Raw genomic sequence first — 22,812 nt, 5'->3', positions numbered from 1 at the left:
ATCAGAATGCCTAGACAAGAAATGCAATCCCATATATATATATAAAACAATAAAAGGGACCAAATGGACCGAAAAAGATAAGCGATCCGGTCTTAGATCCTAAGAACCTCTCCCGGTACTCCCTAGCTGGTGGACCCTTCTTTACGGGTAATTGGACCAGGGACCAACAATTGCACCAGGCAGTATTTGGAATCAGGGTAAAGGAGGGAGGGAAAGATAGAAAATTGAAATGTTGTTTCCGAATCTATGTAGATAAAAATTTGAAAACACCCGACCGGAATGATAAGGTCCCCCAAAACGACCCAAGGGCAGTAAGAGTGGTAGAAGTAAACAACCTGAAACAAACCCTTGAAATAGAGACTGGGTATGAGGAGACCAATGCCTGGGTAGAATGGGTCAAATACACTGTAAAAAGCTTAAATAAAAGCAATTGCTATGCCTGTGCGTCTGGGAGGCCAGTCTGGGATGGAAACGCGACAGAAGAGGTATGGAGTGCATGTTAGCCCTGTATCAAGAAAAGGAAGCATGGGGCAACCCGAACTGCACATCCCTATCCCTGATGTTCCCTCCCGTAGAAGCAAAGATCTTAAAAACTCCCCCTCAGTTTCTCACAGCTGTTGTGAATCACACTACATGTGTGAACCGACAAGGGGCAGAGTTAACTCATAATATGGGGGAGTTAGAATCATGCTCAGAGGTCAGGAGCATTACAGAGAACGGAATGGGAGGGAACTATTCATCATTGAAAATCCCCAGAGCAGATATATGGTGGTATTGTGGAGGAAGGGTACTGAGGCCAAATCTACCCCCCCAGTGGCAGGGTACATGTGCAATTGTCCAATTGGCTATACCATTTACCTTGGCATTTGAAGGATCCAAAAGGATCAGGAAAAACAAGAGATCAGTGATAGGAATTTCTTTTGATGAAAAGATATATCTAGATCCCATAGGAGTGCCTCGGGGAGTCCCGGATGAATTTAAAGCTCGGAATCAGATTACAGCTGGGTTTGAGTCCTTGTTTTGGTGGGTGACAATAAATAAGAACGTAGATTGGATAAATTATATATGTTATAACCAACAGAGATTCATTAACTATACCAGGGATGCTGTCGGGGGTTGGCGGAACAACTAGACGCCACTAGTAGAATGGCGTGGGAAAATAGGATGGCCTTAAATATGATGTTAGCAGAAAAAGGAGGTGTATGTGTAATGTTGGGGGGAAAGTGTTGTACCTTTATCCCAAATAATACGGCCCCTGATGGCTCTATAACCCGAGCCTTACGAGGACTAACAACCTTAGCAGAGGAAATAGCAGAAAATTCTGGGGTAAACAACGTATTCACTGACTGGTTAGAGTCCTGGTTTGGAAAATGGAAAGGAATGGTGGTGTCAGTACTAACTTCCTTAATAATAATGGCAGGAATATTGATAACCGTGGGATGTTGCATAATCCCCTGTGTGAGGGGACTGGTCCAAAGGCTTATTGAAACAACACTAACAAAGAAAATGTCCGCGGTAGATCATGGAGAGAGAATGAATTTATTGAAAATGGGAAATGAACTGGATGATGAAGTAGATAAAATAGTGGAACAAATGCTCCAGGAATTTGAAATGTAAGGATGGATCGATGTGTTAACAGCAAGTTAAAAAGAAAAGGGGGGAATTGTGAGCAATAGGTAAAGATGCTGTTAACACATATCTGTACAGCATAGAGAAATAGCTTAAAGTTAGGTAGACTGGATATATGATGTGGGTATGCCGGCGTTGGACTGGCGTAAACACAGTAAAAAGTCTGACAACACCAGGTTTTAGTCCAACCTATTTATTTGATAATTGTGAGTATATTATCAAATAAATAGGTTGGACTAAAACCTGGTGTTGTCAGACTTTAGACTGGATATAGCCAGGCACATTGATAACCCACATTATGGAAACAACTGTGAGTTTAGTCACAAACATAGGGCATAAGGTTCGATGCTGCTAACACAGCAATAGTTAGGGATAATAAAAAGACTGCCTGTGGTGTGGAGATAACATCAGAGGTGTGATGTGCAGTGAAGCATACACCACATCCTGAAGGAATGTAAAAGGTCCAAGTTACAAAAAGCAAATGGTCTGCAAGATGTGTTGTTTTTACAACTAAGCATAAAAGGGGGAAAAGGTCACTGAGATAGTCGGGACAGCAGCGATTAAGTTGGCAAAGGATTGATTACCGCCAATCTGAACTGGGCATGTAACAGTGTTGGATAAGATGGATGAGTTTGCTAATGCACTCTTGTGATAACAGGAGACATTGTTAGATGGGGAGTAGAGGGGATGGAAACTTGAGAGGCACCTCGAGCCAATAGGGGAATGACAACACATAGATGGGACAGGGACCACCAATTAGGGGAGAACAACACATTGCAAAGCCATTACAATGCTTGTAAAAAAGTATAAAATGTGCTGCAAATCTATGTAAGGTGTGCCTATTTTATTGGACACCCGGTCTTGCAAGAACGTTAAATAAAATATCTTGCTCCTTCAGAACTTGACTTAACTAAATTGTTTGACTGTGAGCTGCGTTTCTCACAGCATGGCCAATTCCCCTAACCTATGCATCTTGAGATGCTAAGGGGCAATTTAGAATGATTAATCCACCTAACCTACATTCCCTGAGACACTAAGAAGCAATTTATCAAGGTCAATCCACCAAACCTGCTCATCTTCGGACTGTGGGAGGAAACTGGAGCATCTGGAGGAAACCCACACAGACATGGGGAGAATGTGCAAACTCCATACAAACGATGATCCACGGCCGGAATCGAACCCTGATCTCTGGCACTGTGAGGTAGCAGTGATAACCACCGTACTGCCCTCAATGAATGAAGGAAGGTCAACAAACTATCACCTCTGAAGGAGATAATAAATGAGGAAGGGGAAATTGTGGCTGAATAATTTGCCTATTTTCCAACCACAATTGGACTTCCCTGTAAACCAGCAGCGGAATGCGTACACACACTGTCATCAGATTTGTGTGTTATAGTTCAACAACTTACAGCTTTTCTAGTCCAACCATAGCTTTTTTGGCAGGTGCTGAGATCTTTGTTCCACATTTCCTACTCGCCAAACAACCTCCCCTCCACCCACTCCCCCCCGCCCACCCCCGGCAAGTGGAGAGTATTCCATCATACTTCTGACTTGTGCCTTGTAGATGGTGGACAGGCTTCAGGGAGTCAGGAGGCGAGTTACTTGCAGAACTCCCAGCCCCGGACCAGCCTGCAAGCACACTGTGTCACTGAAACATGGGAGCAAACTGCACACCCTTCTCACAACGTCTTAGAAGTGGATTGCATCAATAAACAAATAGAAATTGGAAAGGAATGTCACTGAAGTAGCTTCATTAATCACTTGGGTAACATTGTGTTTTGTTTGTGGAAATACAGGGTACATATTGTTACAAAGCCATGCAGCTAAGTTATTGCAACAGCAATTATCTAGATAGCTATAGGAAGTGGGATACTGGAGTTCTCCAGTTGGCTTGAATACACCTCCAAACCAAATCACAATCTATTTTCTGCTGTGTTTTGTGTTAATGTAGCCCTGGCTGGCTAACTAATCCTGTGGTCTATCCTTCCCTCCTGTAGATTACATCAGTCAGAACATTGAGTACAGGAGTTGGGACATCTTGTTGAAGTTGTGCAAGACGTTGGTAAGGCCACACTTGGAATATTGTGTACAGTTCTGGTCATCCTATTATAGAAAGGCTATTATTAAACTAGAAAGAGTTTGGAAAAGATTTACTAGGATGCTACCGGGACTTGATGGTTTGAATTATAAGGAGAGGCTGGATAGACTGGGACATTTTTCTTTGGGTGTAGAAGGCTGAGGGTTGATCTTATAGAGGTCTACAAAATAATGAGGGGCACAGATCAGCTAGATAGTCAATATCTTTTCCCAAAGCTAGGGGAGTCTAAAACTAGAGGGCATAGGTTTAAGGTGAGAGGGGGAGAGATACAAAAGTGTCCAGAGGGCCAATTTTTTCACACAGAGGGTGGTAAGTGTCTGGAACAAGCTGCCAGAGGTAGTAGTAGAGGTGGTTACAATTTTGTCTTTTAAAAAGTGTTTAGACAGTTACATGGGTAAGATGGGTATAGAGGGATATGGACCAAACACAGGCAATTGGAACTAGCTTAGTGGTTAAATAAAAGGGTGGCATGGACAAGTTGGGCTGAAAGGCCTGTTTCCGTGCTGTAAACCTCTATGACTGTATTATTGGATGCTCTATGGACTGATAGCCCTGCCCCTCACCTGTGCATTTCATTCCAGCGTTGCACTGCACGTCACTGCTCTCCAGTCCAATTTCCCCATCTTTATTAAACTTCAACTCAATAAACCTCTTCTTTTAAAATTTAATTTTTATTAGTCTCACAAGTATATAAGATAATGAAGGGGCTAGACAGGGTAGAAGCAGTGAGATTATTTCCACTTACAATGGAAACAAGAACTAGGGGGCATAGCCTCAAAATACAGGGGAGTCAATTTAGAACAGAGTTGAGGAGGAACTTCTTCTCCCAGAGGGTAGTGAATCTTTGGAATTCTTTGCCCATTGAAGCAGTGGAGGCTACCTTGTTAAACGTGTTTAAGTCACAGGTAGATAGATTTTTGACCAATAAGGGAATTAAGGGTTATGGGGAGCAGGTGGGTAAGTGGAACTGAACCACTATCAGATCAGCCGTGATCTTATTGAATGGTAGGTCAGGCTCGAGGGGCTAGATGGCCTACTCCTGTTCCTATTTCTTATGTAAGTAGGCTTACATTAACACTGCAATGAAGTTACTGTGAAAATTCTCTGGTCGTCACACTCCAGCGCCTGTTCGGGTACATTGAGGGAGAATTTAGGCATGGCCAATGCACCCAACTAGCACATTTTTCGGACTGTGGGAGGAAACCCACGCAGACATGGGGAGAATGTGCAAACTCCACACAGACAGTGACCCAAGCCAGGAATCGAACCCGGGCCCCTGCTGCTTTGAGTCAGCAATACTAACCACTGTGCCACCGTGCTGCGCCCCACAGCTGTGTGTGTCTTAACAGCTCTCATTCATCCATGGGCTCACTGACCTACATTAGCTCCCCGCCCAACAAAACACCCCAGAAAACAAAGACACAGACAAAGAATAGCCTCATAAGGTTTTGAGCATGGCAGAGTGGGAAGCTCGTTCCAGTCTGAATCACAAGCTTGCCGTTCTCAATCACACTCCTGGGCCTGAGCACAAAGTTGCCTCCTGTGCGCTGTCTTTGATTGGATTTGATTTGATTTATTATTGTCACATGAATTCGGATACAATGAAAAGTATTCTTGCACGCTATACAGACAGAGCAAACTGTTTATAGGGAAGGAAAGGAGAGAGTGCAGAATGTAGTGTTACAGTCACAACTAGGGTGTAGAGAAAGATCCCGACAGTGCGGAAGGAGGCCGTTCAGCCCATCAGGACCGCACTGACAATAATCCCACCCAGGCCCTACGCCCGTAACCCCATACATTTACCCCGCTAATCCCTCTAACCTACACATCCCGGGACTCTAAGAGGCAATTTAGCATGGACAATGTGCCCAACCCACACATCTTTGGACTGTGGGAGGAAACCGGAGCACCCGGAGGAAACCCACACTGACACAAGGAGAATGTTCCCAGCTTGGGTCACTGTCTGTGCGGAGTTTGCAAGTCCTCCCCGTGTCTGCGTGGGTTTCCTGCGGGTGTTCCATTTTTTTCCCGCAGTCTGAAAGACGTGCTGATTAGGGTGCATTGGCCGTGCTAAATTCTCCCTCAGCTTACCTGAACAGGCGCCGGAATGTGGCGACTAGGGGATTTTCATAGTAACTTCATTGCAGTGTTAATGTAAGCCTACTTGTGACACTAATAAATAAACTCCACACAGACAGTCACCCATTGCTGGAGTTGAACCCGGGTCCTTGGAGCTGTGGGGCAGCATTGCTAACCACTGTGCCACCATTCTACCATTGACAGTTCCTTTGTTTTAGAAGGGTAGAAAGAATAATCCAGGTAATTACAGGCTGGTGAGCCTTAGATCGGTGGTAGGGAAATTATTTGATACAGGATTTATTCCCATTTGGAAATAAGTGGACTTATTAGCGAGAGACAACATGGTTTTGTGAAGAGGAGGTCGTGTCTCATTAACTTGATTGAGTTTTCTGAGGAAGTGACAAAGATGATTGATGAGGGTAGGGCAGTGGGTGTTGTCTACATGGACTTCAGAAAGGCCTTTGACAAGGTCCCTTGTGGCAGAAGGTGAAGTCGCATGGGATCAGAGGTGAGCTGGAAAGGTGGATACAAAACTGACTTGGTCAAAGAAGACAGAGGGTAGCAGTAGAAGGATGCATTTTTGAATGGTGGGCTATGACAAGTGGCGTTCCTCAGCGGTCAGTGCTGGGACCTTTGTCCTATATATTTGTAATATATATTAATGATTTGGAGGAAAATGTAACTGGTTTGATTAGTAAGTTTGCAGATGACACAAAGGTTGGTGGATTTGCAGATAGCGATGAGGACCATCAGAGGATACAGCAGGATATAGATCAGTTGGAGACTTGGGTGGAGAGATGGCAGATGGAGTTTAATCCGGACAAATGTGAGGTAATACATTTTGGAAGGTCTAACACAGATAGGAAATATACAGTAAATGGCAGAACCCTTAAGAGTATTGATAGGCAGATGGATCTGGGTGTACAGGTCCACAGGTCACTGAAAGTAGCAATGCAGGCGGAGAAGGTAGTCAAGAAGGCATGTGGCATGCTTGCCTTCATCAGTCGGGGCATTAAGTTTAAAAATTGGCAAATCATGTTGTAGCTTTATAGAACCTTAGTTAGGCCATACTTGGAATATAGTTTTCAATTCTGGTTGCCACACTACAGAAGGATATAGAGGCCTTAGAGAGGTTACAGAAAAGATTTACCAGGATGTTGCCTGGAATGGAGGGCGTTAACTATGAGGAGAGGTTGGAGAAACTTGGTTTGTTCTCACTGGAATGGTGGAGATTTGAGAGGCGACCTGATAGAAATCTGCAAGATTATGAAGGGCATGGACAGAGTGGATAGTCAGAAGCTTTTTCTCAGGGTGGAAGAGTCAATTACTACGGGCACAGGTTTAAGGTGCAAGGGGCAAGGTTTAAAGCAAATGTACAAGGCAGATTTTTTTTTTACACAGAGAGTAGTGGGTGCTTGGAACTTGTTGCCAGGGGAGATATTGGTTTTTAAGGGGTATCTTGACATGTACGTGAATAGGATGGGAATAGAGGGATATGGTCCCCGGAAGGGTAGGGGGTTTTAGTTCAGTCGGGCAGCATGGTCAGTGCAGGCTTGGAGGGCCGAAGGGCCTGTTCCTGTGCTGTAATTTTCTTTGTTCACATAGAATCTTACAGCGCAGAAAGAGGCCATTCAGATCATCGAATCTGCACCGACCACAATCCCAGCAAGGCCCTATCCCCATGACCCCATGCATTTACCCTAGCTAGTCCCCCTGATACTAAGGGGCAATTTAGCATGGCCAATCCACCTAACCTGCACATCTTTGGACTGTGGGAGGAAACCGGAGCACCCGGAAGAAACTCATACAGGCACGGGGAGAATGTGCAAACTCCACACAGACAGTGATCCAAGCCAGGTCGAACTTGGGTCCTGGTACTGTGAGGCAGCAGTGTTAACCACTGTGCTGCCAAAAGTTTGAGAAGGTGCCACGAATAACTTCAGCCGGTACAGGATTTGAACCCACACTGTTGGCATCGCTCAGTGCCACAGACCAACCATCCAACCAACTGAGCTAAACCAACCACCATTTTGTTCTGAGTGGTTCACCCATGGTTTCTACTATGGGGCACTGGGGAATAGCCTGGAGAATATCAGCTGCCACTGGGGATTCACAGTTGTTGAATATGTTTTTTCCAGCATTGATGGGTGGCATTGTCACCCTTAAGAGACACTCCCGTTCTGAGAATGAAGAGGGTTTTGTCCCTTTGACCTGAGACTATAACTGGCCTGGATTATTTCAGCTTCACATGCCATGATGGTCAGCATACACTGTGGAATCTCTTTTGATTTTGATTTATTATTGACACATGTATTAGTATAGAGAGAAAAATATTGTTTCTTGCATGCTATACAGACAAAGCATGGAGAAACTAGCTCTGAGCAAGAGGCTCACTCAGTCTTTTCTTTCAAATGGAAGGTGTATCCCCAACTTGCTACTTCTGGGCCTCTCCCTACTGAGGATCTCAAATTTTCCAATTGCATTTACTCTTTCTAGAGATTAGAGTCATCGGCCAGAATTTTACCGTCCTGCCCGCCATGGGAATTGGAGCAGGCAAGGGCAGACATAGGAAAGTCCATTGACCTTGAGCGGGTTTCAGGATGAGCAAGACCATAAAACCTCACCAATAGAGTCATAGAGCAATACAGCACTGAAACAGGCCCTTCAGCCCAACAAATCCATGGTGTCCTCCAAGCTAGTCCCAGTTGCCCACTTTTGACCCATATTCCCCTAATCCTTTCCTTTCCGTGTACTTATCCAAATGTTTTTTAAATGTTGCTATTGAATGTGCCTCAACCACTTTCTCTGGCAGCTCATTCCATATCCGCACCACCCTCTGCATGAAATTGCCACTCAGGTCCTTTTTCCCCTGTCACCTTTAACTTATGTCCTCTAGCTTTCAATTGTCCTTCCCTGTTCCCAATTCTCACCCTATCGATGTCCACATGATTTTATTTGCCTCAATGAGGGCTATTTCACAGCTCCAGGGACCTGGGTTCGATTCCTGGCTTGGGTCACCGTCTGTGTGGAGATTGCATGTTCTCCCCGTGTCTGTGTGGGTTTCCTCCGGGTGCTTTGGTTTCCTCCCACAGTCCAAAGACGTCGGGGTTAGGTTGATTGGCCATGCTAAAATTGTCCCTTAGTGTCCTGAGATGTGTAGGTTAGAGGGATTAGTGGGTAAAATATGTCGGGATATGGGGATAGGGCCTGGTTGGGATTGTGGTCAGTGCAGACTCAATGGGCCAAATGGCCTCTTTCTGTACTGTAGGGTTCTCATTCTCCTACGTTCCAAGGAATAAAGCCCCACCGTGGCCAACCGCTCCCTATAACTCAGTCCCACAGTCCTGGCAACATCCTCAAGAATCTTCTCCATGCTCTTTCCAGTTTATCAATGTCTCTCCAATATCAGGGTGACCAAGACTGTACACACTACTCCAAGTGCAGCCTCATCAACTACTTGTACAACTGTAACATAATGTCCCAACTCTTACACCCAGTGCCCTGACAGGTGAAGGCCAGTCACCTTTTCACCAGACTTTGCCTATAAACATTCCACAATGCAAAACTTAAAGCTTCCTTTATTCAAAAGGTGGCGATCCCAGCCAAGAGAAAGCGGGACAGCCTAAGTTTCGGGCACTTTTCCTAGCTCCCTCTTTGGGGTGAGCAGAGATTAAACTGAAGAGGAATGCTTACTCACAGAGGCTGCTGCCCACAGACCTCTCTGCCCCTTCACAGGTGTCCCAACGGTCTTCGTGCATCCGTGCGGATTCTTGATGAACGGCTTCCAGCTTCACAGCCTGTACACGTCAGCAATTCTCCATTGTCACAGGGCTTGGCAAAGCCTGCTTTGTTTTATGTGGGGATCTTGGGGTACTGTGTCCACATGATCTTTACAGGTTGCACAGATTTCAGTGTGTGTTGAACCATGAGGTTGCTGCACTCTCAGAGCCAGTGAGATCACGCTCTGCTCCTCTGCTGAGAACTTCTTTCTTGGGCTGCTCTTTGACTGGCACCTATCCTAACCTTGCTGCTGTGGGTGACCCTACCATGAGCAAGGAGCACCTGATGGACTTCCCATGGGCTGGAGAGAGTGTACCGGCCTCTCCAACACCTCAAGGTAGCAACCTAAAGAGGACTCTCCAAAACAGCATTCCACACAGTCCCTCCCCTCTGCCCTATCTCTGTAAACCCTCACGCTCACCATGGCCAATCCCGCTAACCTACACATCTTGGGTCACTAAGGGGCAATTTAATATGGCGAATCCACCTAACCTGCACATCTTTGGATAATAAGGGGCAATTTAGCATGGCCAATCCACCTAACCTGCACATCTTTGGACGCCAAAGGACAATTTGGCATGGCCATCTAACCTGCACATCTTTGGACACTAAGGGGCAATTTAGCACGGCCAATCCACCTAACCTGCATATCTCTGGGAGGAAACTGGAGCACCTAGAGGAAACCTATGCACATTCGGAGAGAACACGCAAACTCCACACAGGCGCTCCCCTCTATCTTATCCTCATATCCCCCGCCCTCCCCCCTCCACATTTAGCATGGCCAATCCACCTAAGCTGTACACGTTTGGACTGTGAGTGGAAACTGGAGCACCCGGCGGAAATCCACGCAGACACGGGAAGAACGTGCAAACCCCAGAGGAGTATGTGGATTAAATCAGGAGGAGAAAGGCAGTGGGACTCTCTTGTTAAGGACAATGTCAGAAGTTTGCCGTCGGAGGTTGATTGCGAGTCCTGTTGTATTATCTGCTCTGATCTCTCGACTGAAATATATCCTGCACATTGAAATGCCAAGTGTTCAGCCTGCCCATTGCAGCCCATGAAATTACAGCTGGTTCACGCTTAATTAACCAACCTGTAGTCTGACTGGAGCCAGCATTGAACCAGATGGTCATCACATTCTTTATCTTCGTGTTTATTGACTTGTTATTTTATTGTCACATGTATTAGTATACAGTGAAAAGTATTCCTTCTTGCCACTATACAGACAAAGCACACCATTCATAAAGAAGGAAAATGTAGTGTTACAGTCATAGCTAGGATGTAGAGAAAGATCAACTTAATGTGAGGTAGGTCCATTCAAAAGTCTGACGGCAGCAGGGAAGAAGCTGTTCTTGAGTCAACCTCAGACTTTTGTATCTTTTTCCCGACGGAAGAGATGGAAGAGAGAATGTCCAGGGTGTGGTCGGCCCTTAATTATGCTAGCTGCTTTTCCGAGGCAGTGGGAAGTGTAAACAGAATCAATGGATGGGAAGCTGGTTTGTGAGATGGACTGGGCTACGTTCATGATACTTTGTTGTTTCTTGTGGTCTTGGGCAGAGCAGTAGCCATACCAAGCTGTGATACATCCGGAAAGAATGTTTTCTGTGGTGCAATGGTAAAAGTTGGCGAGAGCCGTAGTGGACATGCCAAATTTAATTCACCTCCTGAGAAACTAGAGGCATTGGTGGACTTTCTTAACTATAGCACTGACATGGAGAGACAAGGACAAATTGGTGGCAATCTGGACACCTAGAAACTTGAAGCTCTCGATCACTCCCACTTCATCACTGTTGATCATAAGATTCCTGTTGCAGAGAAAGCTCTTTGGCTGTGAATTTTGGGAGCTCAATGCTTGGGGAGAACCCGTGGATCAGAACAAGGCTGACTAGGGGAGGCCTTACTCTGGATCCCCTTTGAATAGCCCTCCAAGTGTAGCTCCCCTGGTGGAGAGCATCCTGCAAATGATGACCTGGAGGTTGGAATTCTGATCATATTTGGACCAACACCACACTTCAGCTCGTTCTTAGCAAAGAGTTGGACGCATTGATTTTCTTGCATATCTTTAGGATTACAACAGCAGGGAGATTTCCGGTGACTCTCTCTTATCATCTATTTGTTCAGCAACATTGTATCTCTCTTTTTTTGATAGCTCTGTCACTTCCTGTTTTACCTGACTCTATCTGTGTAAATTTACACACCATTGAAGAGCGTAAATGTTTTCTTTGACTGGCCCATCGAGATCTCGGTTCTGCTCTTTTGCTGGATTCTCCCTGCGAGGTGAAGTCGGAGAATCCGCTGAAACATTCGATTGCGGGAGACGAGGTTGTTGAACGTAACCACTAGACTCCGAAGCTGGGACCTGGTTACGGGTACGTAGGACACTGTCCAGCCTGGTCTGCCCAAATCTGATTGACACTTGGGAGGTAGCATGCAGTCTGAGAGGGAGATGGACACCCAAACAGGCACTAGAGTGTGGCGACTAGGGGATTTTCACAGTAACTTCATTGCACTGCTAGTGTAAGCCTTCTTGTGACACTAATAAATAAACTTGAACACTTAGTATATTAGAGACTGTGATTGGAAAAGGAGACAGGCTAGAGGAGGTGGGTTGAGTTGGGCCTCGATATGTTCCATCTGGTGCATCTGTCTCTAACAAAGAACAAGGAACATGGAAAAGTACAGCAGAGGAACAGGCCCTTCGGCCCCTCCACGCCTGTTCTGATCATGACGCCCTAACTAAACTGAAAACAAACCTTCTGCCCCTCCTTGGTCCATATCCCTCTATTCCCTCCCTATTCATGTACCCATCCAGAGGCCTTCTAAATGTTGCTGATGTGCCTGCTTCCACCACTTTCTCTGGGAGCGCGTTCCAGGCAAGCAAGACTCTCTGTGTTAAAAACTTCCCAGCACATCTCCCTTAAACTTTCTCCCTCTCACCTTGCACCTGTGTCCCCTTGTAACTGACACTAGAAAAAAGCTCCTGACTATCCCACCTGTTTGTGTCTCCCATAATTTTGTAGACCTCTATCAGGTGTCCCCTCAGCCTCTGTCTTTCCAGTGAAAACAATCCCAGTTTATTCAGCTGCTCCTCACAGCCAACACCCTCAAGACCAGGAAACACTCTGTGCTTCAACACTTACCCACGTACAAATTTGAAGCAGGAGGAGGCCACTCGGCCCCTCGAGCCTGCTCTGCCATTCAATAAGATCGTGGCTGATCCTACTGCACCATCTCACCTACCCCTGATAACCTTTCACCCTCCCCACTTGCTTGTCAACATCCATCTACCTCTTCCTTCTGCGAGATGGTTGGGCAGTTTTAAAACAAAGCTCCCATTTTAATTACCTGTGCAACGTGGTTGAAATTTGACCGATGGCCCTTTCCAATCTGGACCTCCCTTCTGACCCAGCGCCTGCGGGAGCTTAATTCAGAGCTATTCAGATGTGCGGCAGAATTGTGCGGTGTAGCAGTATCCAGGCAGGAGGTTGGCTGCACCTCTGCTGAAGGAAATGAGCAAGTCGAAAAGGAAGAGCATATTTTGTTGCAACACTTACATTGTAGCTCAGTTCCAGCCACCAGCAGATTTTCTCCAGATACACAACGCTGGAACGGTCTTCGCTGTAACTCGATATCAGCTGAACAACCTTATTCCAGTCTCTGTTTGAGGGCCACTCCTTTTCACTCAACTTCAATTAATTTCACTTTGAGTATGCGCCGGTACATGTTCGAGCTGTCATTCTCTCTCTCTCTCTCCCTCTGCTTCTCGTGCCAAGTTTGGTGAAGAAAAGGCAAATGACCCGAAAAAAATTTACAAGTGAATCTATTGCCCATGTGCAGGCTGGGTTTTAGGAAGCAGGTTTGTTTGCAGAGAGGTTGGAGGTAACAAGCTAGAAAGGGGTCCCGCTCATACAAGACTGTCCATTCCAAATTACTCCGGAGCCAATGACATGCTTTCAAAGCGTGTTCGCAGTTCTACTTTCAGAAACATTGTAGCCACAAGCTAGTACACTCGGATACAAGCTTGTACACTCGGATACAAGCTTGTACACTCAGATACAGCAAAGTGATAATGTACAGATCTTGGCTAAAGAATAAATCTTGATTGAAACATTTAAGCTCCTTTCTGTATTTTCAGGACACGGGCGTCACTGGCTGGCCGGCATTTATTGCCCCTCCCTCGTTGCAGTTGAGAATCAACCACATTGCTGTGACTCTGGAGTCAGATGTAGGCCAGACCAGGTAAGGACGGCAGATTTCCTTCCCTAAAGGACATTAGTGAACCGGATGGGTTTTTCTGACAATGGTCATCAGTAGATTCTTCATTCCAGATTTTTTTTATTGGATTCAAATTCCACCGTCTGCTGTGGCGGGATTTGAACCCCAGGCCTCCAGAATATTAGCTGGGTTAATAGTCTGATGATAATACCACTACGCCATCACCTGTAATGCCCATAAGCATGTGACTTGATTAAGACAAGGTAACTCAGTCTCCTTAGAATCCAAAGAAATCCTACAGTGCAGAAGGAGGCCCTTTGGCTCATCAAGTCTGCTCTGAAAGATTCCGAGAAAGAGCATCCTACCCAGGCACACCCCTACGCCCTATCCCCTCAACTCCATACATTTGCCATGGCCAATCCACTGAACCTACACATCTTTCGACCCAAGTGTTATTTTCAGAATTACAAAATATTTTGATTTGATTTGATTATTGTCACATAGAAACATAGAAAATGGGAGTGGCACGGTAGCACAGTGGTTAGCACTGCTGCTTCACAGCTCTAGGGTCCTGGGTTCGATTCCTGGTTCGGGTCACTGTCTGTGTGCAGATTGCACGTTCTCTCCGTGTCTGTGTGGGTCCCCTCCGGGTGCTCCCGTTTCCTCCCACAGTCAGAAAGATGTGCTGGTCAGATGCATTGACCCGAACAGGTGCTGGACTGTGGCAGGGAATTTCACAGTAACTTCATTGCAGTGTCTGTGTGGAGTTTGCACGTTCTCCTCGTGTCTGTGTGGGTTCACTCCGGGTGCTCCTGTTTTCTCCCACAGTCCAAAGATGTGCAGGTTAGGTTGATTGGCCATGCTAAAATTGCCCTTTAGTATCCTGGGATGTGTAGGTTGGAAGGATTAGTGGGTAAAATATGTTGGGATATGGGGGTCGGACCTGGATGGGATTGTGGTCGGTGCAGACTCGATGGGCCGAATGGCCTCTTTCTGCACTGTAGGGTTCTATGTCCTAGGAGGAGGCCATCGGCCCTTTGAGCCTGCTCCGCCATTCATCACGATCATGGCTGATCATCCAACTCAATAGCCTAATCCTGCTTTCTCCCCATGACCTTCGACCCCGTTCGCCCCAAGTGCTATATCCAGCCCCGCCTCTTGAATACAATCAATGTTTTGGCATCAACAGCACAGTGGCATGGTAGCACAGTGGTTAGCACTGCTGCTTCACAATGCTATGGACCTGGGTTCGATTCTTGGCTTAGGTCACTGTCTGGTGGAGTTTGCATGTTCTCCCCGTGTCTGCGTGGGTTTCCTCTGGGTGCTCCAGTTTCCTCCCACAGTCGGAAAGATGTGCTGGTTAGATGCATTGACCTGAACAGGTGCTGGACTGTGGCGGGGAATTTCACAGTAACTTCATTGCAGTGTTAACGTAAGCCTACTTGTGACTAATAAATAAACTTCACTTTACTTCCTGTGGTAATGAATTCCACAGGCTCACCACTCTTTGGGAGAAGAAATGTCTCCTCATCTCTGTCCTAACTGGTCTACCCCGAATCCTCAGACTGTGACCCTGTATACCAATAGAGTGCAAAGTATCGTTTCTTGTGCACTGTACAGACAAAGCATACCGTTCATAGAGAAGGAAAGGAGCAAGCGCAGAATGTAGTGTTACAGTCGTAGCGAGGGGTGTAGAGAAAGATCAATTTAATGCGAGGTAGGTCCATTCAAAAGTCTGGTGGCAGCAGGGAAGAAGCTGTTCTTGAGTTGGCTGGTACGTGACCTCAGACTTTGTTCTGCTTAGTGACTGTAACTTAGTTCAGTGCTGTATGCACCTCATACTTTCCCATTCAGCTTAGAATGTGAGCGGGAATTGGGCCAAGTGGGAGGTTATGTGATTCTGTGAGGAGAGAGATTATATTTTGACAGTTTTGAAACTCTGTTGCATTGCCTGCACCCAACACCTCAGAATTGGCAAATAGAATGTTGGCACTTTTCCCAGTGCTGGAACAGGATAAACAGCCTCAAATCCTCAGAAATCCCAGAGCTACGTTTCCTTTTAACCCTGGTTGGGGATGGGGCCCTGGTCTGTCAATGTACAAGATAGCTGTGCTGGTGATTTCACCAAATCCTGTTTCACACTCTCTGGAGCTAACCATTGACAAGGCAGCTCCAATCTGTAATCCCAGGCCATACAATCCACCGTCATTCCGGTTTCTGCGGGCTTTTTGACCTTGGGCCCGATTTTACCGAGAAACGGGCGCGAAAATGTGGTAAAGTCGGGCGTGAGGCCATTAACGGGATCCGCAAGCACATCCACGCGGATACCCACTTTACCGAGGCCTGAAAATGGCACAATCCGATTCGTACCTGAAATGTGCGCAACGGCAATTTAAATGCATTTGAATGAATGAACTGCCCGCCCAACTTTACCAGCATTTCTCCCTTTGCTATCATGTTTGTGCGTCCAGGTTCAGCGTGAAACAGACCCGCTCGGCAAAGGTCTATTTTCGGGCGCTCCAGCTTCTGAAGAGGTAGGTTCAGAGCTTCTGGAGGGCTCTCTGACTCAGATCGGCAGTGGGTGGGAGGTAGGCTTGATCATTCTCTGGTGAGACATTCCCTTCCCCCCCATCATGATGCTCGCTATATAGCCTTCATCACAGCCCCCAATCAGGCCCCTGCCCAATGCCCCGGCTCGCTGATGGTGAACAACTGGCAGTGTCGGGGTGTCCAGTGGGCAGTGCCAGGTGGCCACTGTCGAGGTATCCACTTGTTACTTCCCAGCCATACCGCCCCCCCCCCCCCCCCCCCCCCCCCGACCTCCTGGGGGCTTCAATGGCCTCTTAGGCCCCTGGTGTGACTATCTCGCCAGATCTCTGCAGAGACCAGTGGTGACTCGTGGGTGGCACGGTAGCATAGTGGTTAGCACTGCTGCTTCACAGCTCCAGGGTCCTGGGTTCGATTCCTGGCTTGGGTCACTGTCTGTGCGGAGTTTGCACATTCTTCTCGTGTCTGCGTGGGATTCCTCCGGGTGCTCTGGTTTCCTCCCACAGTCCAAAGATGTGCAGGTTAGGTTGATTGGCCATGCTAAGAAATTGCCCCTTAGTGTCCAGGGATGCATAGAGGGATTAGTGGGTGTAATATGTAGGGATATGGCGGTAGAGCCTGGGTGGGATCGTGTTTGGTGCAGACTCGATGGGCCAAAGGGCCTCTTTCTGCACTGTAGGGTTCTATGATCTATGATCTAACCTCGCTCTAATGTTAAGGAATTTGCACATTCTGCTCATGTTTGTGTGGATTTCCTCCGGTTTTCTCCCACAGTCCAAAGATCTTGCCCTTAAGTATCAGGGGGATTAGCAGGATAAATACATGGGGTTACGGGAATAGGACCTGGGTGGGATTGTGGTTGGTGCAGGCTCGATGGACCGAATGGCCTCCTCCTGCACTTTCGGCACTCTGTGGATTTTATGTGCTGTTATGGAGCTATGCTCGAAGCTGGAGAATTCTGTGTCCTAAGTTTTAACAGGCTAGCATATTCAAATAATACTTCAAATATGCCCTTCCTGGAATGACTCACTTCACACACTGTTACAAAGAGGCTGGGAGAATCACTAACTTTCTGGCAACCTGGTCTGAGGCCGATTATCTAGGCCTGCACGCTATTCCCCAGGACTGGCACGATCTGCGCCAGGCGCGGTGAGGTCGGAGAGCTGGCCCCCATGTCTCCATTCCGAGGGTCGGGTCAGTTATCGGGTCCGTTCGGGTGGTGCTGAGTGTCGGTTCAGTTCAGCCAGAGATCTGAGCAATCGGCCTGAACAAAGTCTTCCGTAGCCGCCTTCCCTCACCCACCCCCCTCCCCGCCCACCCCGACAATCTGGCCACCCTCCCAGGGCCTGCACCGCCCATCGGAGAAGCTCGAGTACGTCCCTGCGCTATCTGCTGCCAGAGTGCACTCTTCCCCTTTAAGAGATGGGAGGGGGGTGGTGTGTGTGTGTGGGGGGTGGGGGGGCGCCTTTAAGTACTAGGACCGATTTTCCCTCCCCTCGCCCGAATAGGAACTCAGCCTGCAGAACTGAGACGATTGACTCGATGGGGATGGTGAGTTGCAGATGGTCATGGTGCCCATATGAACAATCCCTCCTCAGGGTGCACACTCCATTTTCAAATGCAGGCACAAATGTCGGATAAGGGTGAATTTAAAGGGGCAAGCCCATAATGCAGGAGGGTGGGGGGCAGCGCCAGCGGGGTACATGGAACAGGAACCATAGAAACCCTACAGTGCAGAAAGAGGCCCTTCGGCCCATCAAGTTTGCATCGACCACAATCCCACCCGGGCCCTACCCCCGTATCCCTACATATTTTACCCACTAATCCCTCTAACCTAACCATCTCAGGACACTAAGGGGCAATTTTAGCGTGGCCAATCAACCTAACCCGCACATCTTTGGACTGTAGGAAGAAACCGGAGCACCCGGAGGAAACCCACGCAGACACGAGGAGAATGTGCAAACTCCACACAGACAGTGACCTGAGCCAGGAATCGAACCCAAGTCCCTGGAGCTGTGAAACAACAGTGCTAACAACTGTGCTACTGTGCCAACCCAAACTGGCATGATGCAATTGGAGCCCTTTGAACTTGGTCCTATCCTGATTGGGAGTGGGACACAGTGGAATTAAGTAAACCACCCCCCAAATTCACTGGGACCAGAAAGGCCACACATAATCATAGAATCCCTACAGTCCAGAAGGAGGCCATTCGGCCCATCGAGTCTGCACTGAACACAATCCCACCCGTCCCTCTAATGCCGCATATTTACCCTCCATCATCCCCCTGACACTAAGGGGCAATTTCTTAGCATGGCCAACCTGCACATCTTTGGACTGTGGGAGGAAACCGGAGCACCCGGAGGAAACCCACGCAGACACGAGGGGATGGTGCAGATTCCGCACAGATGGTGACCTGAGCCTGGAATCGAACACGGGTCCCTGGCGCTGTGAGGCAGCAGTGCTAACCACCGTGCTACCGTGCTGTCTCCATAAATTTTAAATATAAAAGAAGCACAGGGTGGAATTTTCTGGCAGCACTGATCTAAAAGCCGGGAATTCCTGACCGACCGTCACTTTACATTCTCCGCAATCCGTTCACTAAAATTCCAGTGGCCGGCTGGATGGGAGAATCCTGGCCACATTTTCCAAAGCTTCAACTGGATTTCGTTCTGCAAAAAGAATTGAGCAGCAGAGGACGCCTTCTCAAAATTGCTTTGTTAACTTATTCCACTCGTTATTTTATGGCAATTTAATTGTTCAAGTTTCTGGGTGTCCAGATCACCAACAACCTGTCCAGGTCCCTCCACACCGACGCTACGCTTAATAAAGCCTATTAATGCCTCTACTTTCTCAGGAGGCTAAGGAAATTCAGAGTGTCAATTCTGGCCTGATGTTACTGTCTGTGTGGAGTTTGCATGTTCTCTCCGTGTCTGCGTGGGTTTCCTCTGGGTGCTCCGATTTCTTCCCACAGTCCAAAAATGTGCAGGTTAGGTTGATTGGCCATGCTAAATTGACCCTAGTGTCAGGGGATTAGCGGGGTAAATGTGGGGTTACGGGAAAAGGGCCTGGATGGGATTGTGGACAGTACAGACTTGATGAGCCAAATGGCCTTCTCCTGTACTGTAGGGATTCTACAGTTTTCTATGATGTGTCCACTACGACTCTCACCAACCTTTACAGATAGAACTTGGAACATAGAACATTACAGCGCAGTACAGGCCCTTCGGCCCTCAATGTTGTGCTGAGCTATGTCCATTCCTAAGATCAAGCTATCCCCTCCCTATAATTCTGGAGTGCTCCATGTGTCCATCCAATAACTGCTTGAAAGTTCCTAAAATGTCCGACTCCACTATCACAGCAGGCAGTCTATTCCACACCCCAACCACTCTCTGAGTGAAGAATCTACCTCGGACATCCCTCCTATATCTCCCACCATCAACCTTATAGTTATGCCCCCTAGTAACAGTTACATCCACCCGAGGAAATAGTCTCTGTACGTCCACTCTATCTGTCCCCCTCTTCATCTTATAAACCTCTATTAAGTCGCCTCTCATCCTCCTCTGCTCCAAAGAGAAAAGCCCCAGCTCCCTCAATCTTTCCTCAGAAGACCTACCCCTTTTTTATATAATTTTTTTTTCTCTTTTGGTTACATCTTCCCTGACCCTCAGACTTCTTCCTTCAGAACACAATTCTTAATCACTTGACTGAATCTAAAATATTCAATGATATGCAATGACCAAATCATTTAAAATACTTTATTTTCTTTATTATCAGTATCTATTAAAGTTTAAACAACTACAACTTCTAAATGAATAATTCTTATTCTTCCTCTTCACCCTTTCTGTCCAGTGAGGCTGAATCAACGCCCACTTCTTCGTAATACTTCTCAAGTGAGGCCATGTCCCCTTCCTCCAGCCCTTCCCCCATGTACCAGTGGACAAAGGCACGCTTGGTGTACATCTTATCAAATTTGAGGTTCAGGTGGGTCCAAGCCAAGGAAATTGCAGCGGTGTTGCTGAACATACAGAGGGCCCATTGCACCTTTGCCAGAACATCCCCTGGTGCCACCGCCGGGGGCTGGTCATTGATACCAACCTTGAATCCCGTTGGACACCAATCAACAAACGCGATTGAGTGCTTGGTCTTGATGGTGGCAATGGCAGCATTGACCTCTTTGGGCACCACGTCTCCTTGCTACAGCATGTACTTGCTCTGGCTGGGGTGGGGGGGGGCACACTTCACCATCTGGTTGGTTGGTTCAAAGCAGGCGTTAGTGATCTCCGACACCGAGAGTTGCTTGTGGTAAGCTTTCTTAGCTGATATGAGGCGGGGAGAAGGTTGCCAGAGAGAAGTGAATGCGGGGACGGGAGACCAGGTTGGTTTGGAACTCAGTCAGGTCCACGTTGAGGGCGCTGTTGAACTGGACTGAGGCCATGATGGACGACACTACCTGTCCAATCAGACGGTTGAGGTGGGTGTAAGATGGTCTCTCGATGTCAAGGTTACACCGACAGACATCGTAAATGGCCTCATTATTCACCATGAAGGCACAGTCAGAGTGTTCCAGGATGCGGAGGGTGACCAGCACGGAGTTGTACGGCTCGATCACCGCGGTGGAAATCTGGGGAGCAGGGTAAACAGAAAACTCCAGTTTGGCTTCCTTGCCATAGTCAACGGAGAGTCTCTCCATCAGGAGGAAGGTAAAACCTGAGCCAGTGCCACCTCCAAAACTGTGGAAGATGAGGAAACCCTGCAGTCCTGTGCATGGAACAGCCACCTTCCGCACGCGATCTAAGACCAGGTCCACAATCTCCTTGCCCAGAGCGGTGGTCCCGTGCGTAGTTATTAGCTGCATCCTCCTTGCTGGTGATGAGCTGCTCGGGGTGAAAGAGCTGTCGGTAGGTGCCGGTACAGACCTCATCAATCAGATCTGTAGACACAGCTCGGGGAACATGTTTACCAGCCCCTGTCTCACAGAAGAAGGTGTTGAACGAGTCATCACCACCTCCGATGGTCTTGTCACTGGGTATCTGTCCATCCGGCAGGATCCCATGCTCTAGACAATACAGCTCCCAGCAAGCGTTACCCATCTGTACACCGGTCTGGCCAATGTGGATTGAGAGACACTCTCGCATGATGTCCTTCTATTCTCACAGCTCCTGTCAATCCATAGAAAGCACCAAAGAAAGCATTCTTTCTGATTGTATCACAGTTTGATATGGCTCCCGCTCTGCCCAAGACCGCAAGGATCTACAGAGTTTTGTGAACATAGCCCAATCCATCACGCAAACTAGCCTCTCCCATCCATTGACTCTGTCTACACTTCCCACTGCCTCAGGAAAGCAGCCAGCATAATCGAGGACCCCACACACCCCAGACATTCTCTCTTCCATTTTCTTCCATTGGGAAAAAGACACAAAAGTCTGAGGTCATGTACCAACTAACTCAAGAACAGCTTCTTCCTGCTGCCATCAGACTTTTGAATGGACCTACTTTGCATTAAGTTGACCTTTCTCTACACCCTAGCTATGACTCTAACACTACATTCTGCACCCTCTCCTTTCCCCTCCCCCATATACCCTATATATATTAATCTACACCCTGGCTGTGACTGTAACATAACATTCTGCGCTCTGTCCTTTCCTTCTCAGAAGGAATTTGTCTGTATAGCGCACAAGAAACAATACTTTGTCACAATAATAAATCAAATCATTAGTAAGCCAGCTCTCCTTAAACATTTCCCAATAATGCTAATATTATTTAAGGACAATATCAGGGCCTTAATCTGTAATGAGACATTTAGTGTTCTTGGTAATTAGTTCGAAGTCCTTTCTCAGTGATTGGATCCAGTTGTTTATTGTTTAATTAGAATTAATGGTGTTATATGAACCTTCAGTTCCAGCTGTGACTCAATCAGTTAGTCACACTGAGTCTGGAAGTTGTAGTTTCAAACCTCATCCCCCGGTGTTTGAACACTCCCCTGAGTGAATGCTGCATTGTTGGAGATGCTGCCTTGAGCTGACGGGCAGGATTGTGGGGGTTTGGCAAACCTAGATGACAGTGGGATGGGGGGTGGAGTTGTTGGAGGTCAGGATCCTGCAACGTGTGGGAAACATCACGCACCCCCAGACATTCCCTTGTCCACCTTCTTCCGTTGGGAAAAAGGATCCAAAAGTCTGAGCTCACACACCAACCAATTCAAGAACAGCTTCTTCCCTGCTCCCTTCAGACTTTTGAATGGACCTACCTCGCATTAAGTTGATCTTTCTCCACACCCTAGCTATGACTGTAACACTACATTCTGAACTCTCTCCTTTCCTCTTCCCCCATATATTCTATAAACAGTATGCTTTGGCTGCATAGCGCACAAGAAACAATACAGGCATTTAGAGAGGCAAGGACTGTGGAATGCCATAAGCATAGATATGGGTCATGGGTGGAGGGGGGACTGGTAATGTTAAAAT

General features: G+C 47.3%; 1 protein-coding gene and 1 pseudogene across 1 annotated transcript in view; both read right to left on the bottom strand.

Annotated features, from left to right (window-relative positions):
• slc28a1 (solute carrier family 28 member 1) overlaps window positions 1-13,226 on the bottom strand; it is a 60,092-nt gene extending 46,866 nt beyond the window's left edge. Inside the window, exon 1 of the mRNA XM_080216042.1 lies at window positions 13,141-13,226. The gene's annotated coding sequence lies outside the window, so the exon portion shown is untranslated. The remainder of the gene's footprint in view (window positions 1-13,140) is intronic.
• Window positions 13,227-20,167: 6,941 nt separating this feature from the next.
• On the bottom strand, window positions 20,168-21,483 carry LOC145360797 (tubulin alpha-1 chain-like; annotated as a pseudogene).
• Window positions 21,484-22,812: the final 1,329 nt, after the last annotated feature.

Source organism: Carcharhinus amblyrhynchos, chromosome 32, assembly GCF_965287045.1.
Source record: "Carcharhinus amblyrhynchos chromosome 32, sCarAmb.v2.hapA, whole genome shotgun sequence".
NCBI lineage: Eukaryota > Metazoa > Chordata > Chondrichthyes > Carcharhiniformes > Carcharhinidae > Carcharhinus > Carcharhinus amblyrhynchos.
The sequence above is the reverse complement of the archived record's forward strand: the minus strand, read 5'-3'. Positions and strand labels throughout refer to the sequence as shown.